This window comes from Vulpes vulpes, chromosome 6 (genome assembly GCF_048418805.1).
Source record: "Vulpes vulpes isolate BD-2025 chromosome 6, VulVul3, whole genome shotgun sequence".
NCBI lineage: Eukaryota > Metazoa > Chordata > Mammalia > Carnivora > Canidae > Vulpes > Vulpes vulpes.
The window spans coordinates 92,105,064-92,111,284 of record NC_132785.1 but is presented as its reverse complement, the minus strand read 5'-3'; the positions used below and the strand labels follow the sequence as shown (position 1 = coordinate 92,111,284).

General features: G+C 41.6%; 1 non-coding gene across 1 annotated transcript; it reads left to right on the top strand.

The window, feature by feature from the left end:
• Nucleotides 1-248: 248 nt before the first annotated feature.
• On the top strand, nucleotides 249-352 carry LOC112921487 (U6 spliceosomal RNA). The gene has a single exon (XR_003235248.1). It is a non-coding gene; the product is annotated as a U6 spliceosomal RNA (small nuclear RNA).
• Nucleotides 353-6,221: the final 5,869 nt, after the last annotated feature.

Genomic DNA, 6,221 nt, shown 5'->3' with positions numbered 1-6,221 from the left:
CAAGCACCATGGTCCTGCAAGAAGCAATAATGGCTAATGAGAAGCAGACAGTACCCTGGGAAACAGGAAATCTGGTTCCATTTATGACTTCACCAGGGCCTGCCAGGGAATTCTGAGCAGCTTTGGTTTGCTGCTCCATGCCCTCTCTTTCAGAGGTGCCATCCGCACCTCCAGCATGCAGGGGTTAGGTTTCTTGTTTTTCCTGCAAAATAGTGCTAGTGTTAAAAATGCGACAGTCATGGTTGTTTTGGCAGCACATTTACTAAAAAAAAAAAATTGGAACGATACAGAGAAGATTAGCATGGCCCCTGTGTAAGGATGAATGCAAATTTGTGAAACATTCCATAAAAAATAAAATTAAAAAGGGAGCTTTTTCATTTCGATGAGCTGTTTTCTGTTTGGCTTATCCTGCTTGGATGTTTCCTTTTCTATGTTTCCTTTTCCATACTTTTTGGACACACAGAAAGAATACATGTTCTTAGTATTGGAGGCAAGGAATGAACTTCCTGGGGGGCAGCCCTCCTGAAATGTATTCTTGCATGCACAAATGCAAAGGCAGCTGTTGACCTGCTCTCTCTCTCTCTCTCTTTCTCTCTCTGTGCTTTGGAAATTCTTTGGGGAATGGTAATGTGGTCACTGTTAGAACAAAGCAACAAACAAATCTGCTGTAATCAGGGATAAGCTACATTTGGGCAGTTCTAAAGTTTGCTTATAAATCCAAAGTGATTTATTTAGACAAATCCGTATTTTAAAATTGTTTTCTTGAAATGTAACAGATACTGAAAAGCACATGCACTGTAACTGTACAGCTTAGTGAATTTGTACAAAGTGTACACACCTATGTTACCCTGGTAACCACTGCACAGGTCACAAAGTAGAATGTTAGAGGCACCCTAGAGGACCACTGCCCCACCCTCCACCCCTGTAACTCGTCCTTGAGATATAAGCACTAAACTGACTTTCAACACTTTATGTGTTTGCCTGTTTTTTCATATTTTGTATAGATCTTGGTCACTTACTCGGATTACTCTATGGTATTCCATGATAGAAATATGCCACAGTTTATGTTGATGAGATTTGGGGTTGTTTTCTGTTTTGGCTATTTCAAATTATGCTGGTATGAATAGTATTGCACCTATCTATTGGTGCTCATTCCCTCATTCCTGTTGCACACGTTCCTACAAGTGGAATCACTAGCTCACAGTGTTTGCATACATTCAGCTTTAATGGACCCTGGAAATAGCAGTCAATGAGAGTTAGGAATGTATTTTTGATAGGGGACAAAGCACAAAGCTAAGATCAAGCCCCAGGTTTCTTTTTTTTTTTTTTTTTAAGATTTTATTTATTTATTCACAAGAGACACAGAGAGGAAGAGACATAAGCAGAAGAAGAAGCAGGCTCCATGCAGGGAGCCCAGGTGGGATTCGATCCTCGATGCCAGGATCACGCCCTGAGTGAAAGGCAGAGGCTCAACCTCTGAGCCACTCAGGCATCCCAAGCCCCAGGTTTCTGATCTCCTCTAAGGCTTGGATTACAGGGAAGCCAGAGCAAAGCCCTTACCCGGTGTTTCCTCAGCTGTAAATAGGAAGTAATTAGTACCGGCTCTATTACTTGCTGTAGGATGGAAAAGCCCTCTGCAAAATTTCAAGCTGTACAAATGGAAGTTGTCATTAAAATGGAAGCAGGGAAGGGAGATTTTTAATTATTAATGAGAACTAAAGAATAACTATACTTATGTGGATTTCCATTCCCAATTAAGAATCCAGAGACTAGATTAACTGCGCAGCTAGACAGAGTTGTATTGCCAAAGGGGTCTGCACTATTATTCTCTCAAACCCAGACACAATAAGTAACTTCCCAAACCCATCCTCTGTATCTTGCTGAAAGATTCCTCAGCCGCCCCAGGGGTCCTCCCAGTTCTCTCTCTCAGGCGCCAAATGCCCTAGCTTTTTTCTTTCCTTCCCCCTGCATCAGCCTGAGTTGGCTTACTCTAGAGAAAACTGGTTTGTTTCTGTCTGACTGAACCAGTTATAATGTACCAGGAAAGCCAAAGGACACAATCCTTCCATGTCTTCCTGCATTGTTGAACGTAAAATGTGAGTATTGTCAATGAGGTTATTTGGTCTCCCAGTACAACTAAAAGCTCACAGCATTTATTTTACCAAAGGCTATGCTAAGCTAAATCAGGGACTGTAAAAAATAACAGTTGAAAGTGGTGTCAACATTTTTTTCCATCCTACTGGTTCCCTTGCAGATGGTTATACAAGTAGAAGGCAGTGCCCTCTTCTGGCCAACCCCACACTTGCATGGCTGTGGCTAAGGGGATTGCCAGTTCCTGGGACTGGTTTTTAACTTGGGAGGGAGCTGGCTCAAATGTGAGCAAATCACATTTGGAGATCCACCTTCTCTTTCTTCAAAAGAGAAAACTCAGAACTGTGATGGTTGCATTGTATGTGTGATTAACATTTAAATCGATAGACTTTTTTTTTTTTTTTTACCTCCATAATGCAAAAACTAGGTTTCTTGAAGAATAAAGAAAGTCTGCTTCATGACTGCAGAAATAGAAACCTGGCTAAGTGTTTAGCCTTCAGATTTTAAATACAAGGCTACAACATCAACTCTTCCCTGAATTTCTAGCTTGCCAGCCTGCTCTGCAAATTCCAAACTTGTCAGCCCCCACAATCCTGTGAGCCAATTCTTTAAAATAAATCTGTGTGTGTGTGTGTGTGTGTGTGTGTGTGTGTGTATCTTTTAGTTTTGTTTCCCTGGAAAACCCTAATACAAAACCTAACTCCAAAGCCCATTTTTATCAGTGACATCTCATTTGGATAAATATAAGGGTACACAAAGTATTGACCTTCTGAGTTCAGGTTCAAGTCCCAGTACCATATCATTTACTAGTTTCATAAACTAGCTACTTAATTATTCTTCACCTTGGTATCTTCATTTGTATAAAGGAAGAAATAGTAACATTTACTGAAGAGACTGTTTGAAGATTAAGAGAAAATATGTGCTTAGAAGAGAGGGACACCTGGGTGGCTCAGCGGTTGAGCATCTGCCTTTGGCCCAGGGTGTGATCCTGGAGTCCTGGGATTGAGTCCCACATTGGGTTCCCTGCGTGGACCCTGCTTCTCCCTCTCCCTCTGCCTGTGTCTGTGTCTCTCATGAATAAATAAACGAAATCTTAAAGAAAAAGAAAAGAAATTGGCTCAGAATAAGTACTCAACAGGTGTTAGTAATTATTATTATTACTAAGGTCATGAAAACTGTCAAAGAAGGATGACTTACAAGATGAGGGGTACATGGAAGAATAGCTAGTCTCATTCACTCCCCCACCCCTTTTCCCCCAGACCCTCAAGTATAGTCTCTGCTTTTCACTATCTGTTCCTGGGTGATATTATAAAGCCATTTCTTGTAAAGTGTCCTGTCTTGGGCAGCCCGGGTGGCTCAGCGGTTTAGAGCCACCTTCAGCCCAGGGCGTGATCCTGGAGACCTGGGATCGAGTCCCACCTCGGGCTCCCTGCATGGACCCCGCTTCTCCCTCTGCCTGCCTCTCTCTCTCTCTGTGTGTGTGTGTGTGTGTGTGTCTCATGAATAAATAAATAAAATCTTAAAAAAAAAAAAAGTGTCCTGTCTCTTCCTATAGGAACCCAATCAGTATTAAAAGTTGGATTCCACCTTTCACGAAGGCGAAGAAGGAAGCCTCTGCCCCTCCCAAAGCCGAAGCCAAAGCCAAGAAAGCGGTGCTGAAAGACGTGCACAGTCACAAAAAAAAGAAGATCCGCACGTCACTTACATTCCAACGACCCAAGACCCTGCTCTCTGAAGGCAGCCCAAATATTCTCGAAAGAGCGTCCCCAGGAGAAACAAGCTTGATCACTATGCCATCATCAAGTTCCCCCTGACTACTGAGTCAGCCATGAAGAAAATAGAAGACAACAGCACACTTGTGTTCATTGTGGATGTCTAGGCCAATAAGCACGAGATCAAACAGGCTGTGAAGAAGCTCTATGACATTGATGTGGCCAAGGTCAACACCTTGATCAGGCCTGATGGAGAGAAGAAAGCATATGTTCGACTGGCTCCTGACTATGATGCTTTGGATGTTGCCAACAAAATTGGGATCATCTAAACTGAGTCCAGCCGGCTATAAATCTAAATATAAATTTTTTCACCATTTAAAAAAAAAAGTTGGATTCCAAATAAAGGGCTAAGTCATAGATTAAACCATTATTATTTTACAAAAGCAAACTTCAGTAAATCTTGATAATCATTTAACACAATAAAATTATTCTAAGTCCTAACACGAGGCTTCCATAAATTTTAATTTTCACTCCATGACACAATTTACCATTTAATTAGCAGTTTTGTTTGCCTCCCCACAATTTAAAAGGTCTTCTGTGAGATGATTTGATTGGTCAAAAACTTGTTTTTAAAGTTAGCCAAGTAGTTATCTCCAGGTATAAGGATTTTGGTTAATTTGTATATATCAACATATATATTTTTATATATTTATCTGTGTATTATTCAGTGATTCACCAGAAGGACCCACAGGACTCGATGAGATTTATTATAGCAAAGGATACAAAGCAAAAGTGGCAGGAAAATGATAAGCATACATGAGGTCCAGAGATATTCAACACAAACTTGCAATGTCTTTCCTGGTCCAAATATTCCTTATCTGAGGCCAGACGGGAGTACTCTTTTTATCTTGCCATTAACTCTGGGACATGTGTTAATGTCCCTCAGAATGTCTGGCCAGAGAGGTTTATTTGTCTCAGAGTTTAAAGGTTTTATTGGGGGCTGGTCACATAAGTATATTCTGCTATGTATGCAACCAACTATGGTGATCAAAATTCAACCCAAACAATGAAACTAGGTACATGTTATTGATCTTGATGTTTATGCAAAGCAACCTTAGAAGCACTTATGGTATGGTCCATTGGCCAGGAATATATATCAAATCCATCAACTACTAACACAGAGAGCACTCTTAAGGGCTGCCAAGAGTTAATCATGAGTCCTTTGGAAAAAAAAAAGACATGTAAAGAGCAAGCAACCATACCTGCTGTGTTAACTCTTTCCTCACAGTCTGTATTTTCTAAAATGCCTATAATTAACCTCTATTACTTCTATAATGAAAAAAGTAATTATTAATATAAAGGCATCCAAAGTTAATGATATTCCTTTTTAGTTAATGATGTTGTTTTATAATCTCAGTACATTTCCCTGTAGTCAGCAGAGCTGCTGAGAGAAGTCAAGTCATCCTACTAGACATTTCATGAATGGCCTTCATACTCTCTTTGGGAAAACCATAAAAACAGGCTAGAATAAAGCATGTGAGACATAGTAGGAACAATGGCAACACCCAGTTCAACTTCCCCAGATGAGGAAGCGGAAATACTGAGCAATGAAAGGACTCATCTAAGGTTCTAAATCTTAGAACTTTCCATTAAAAACCTCTCTTGGAACTCCTGAAATGGGACAAGGCAATGTCTGCTCAGTTGCTTCTGTTTGTCTTTAACATAGCAGAAACTGGAGAAGCCCTGACTGGTGGGGCTGTCCGAACTGAGTGTGCATGTTCCAATCTCCTTTAGTCTAGACAGAGGCTTCCCATCCCTCCTCAATCCCCCCCTTGTCAAGTGGCCTGACAGAAGCACCAGGACTCTATATCCAGAACCTATGCCACTGGGTCAACGGTCTAGTTTGGAGCCTTGCAAGAATTAGTTTCGTTTTCACCAAATTTCTGCCTTTTCTCCCCTTCATTTACTCTCTTATAGGTTGGAGGGTGGTGTCTCTCTACTGGACTGCAAATTCCTTGAGGGCCTCCTTGAACCAGGTTAATAAGAGGTTATGATTGTGGGTACTGTGGGACCCAGGAAATTTAACAAAAATCCCCTACCCCTGGACAAGCAGAGCAGGACTAACTCCATTTTGTGCTACACCGGCCACCTCCTGTATGACCCCCACATGACCTGCTTATTGCTTAAGGTGCTGCCCCACCCTAGTCAAGCCGCTGGGCACACCCTTACCGGAAATCGGCTCATAACAATGTAACCCTGCCTTGTGCCCGCCAAAACTGCCCGCCAATTCTGACCAGAGCGAGAGGCCAGTTCAAATGGTCACTATAGGGTGAATCGTGATTCAGTTGGCCACCTGTGTGTGGACCGACATGACTGTGCAACTTTCTGTGTATGTTACAATCCCACAGGCCCCCATAA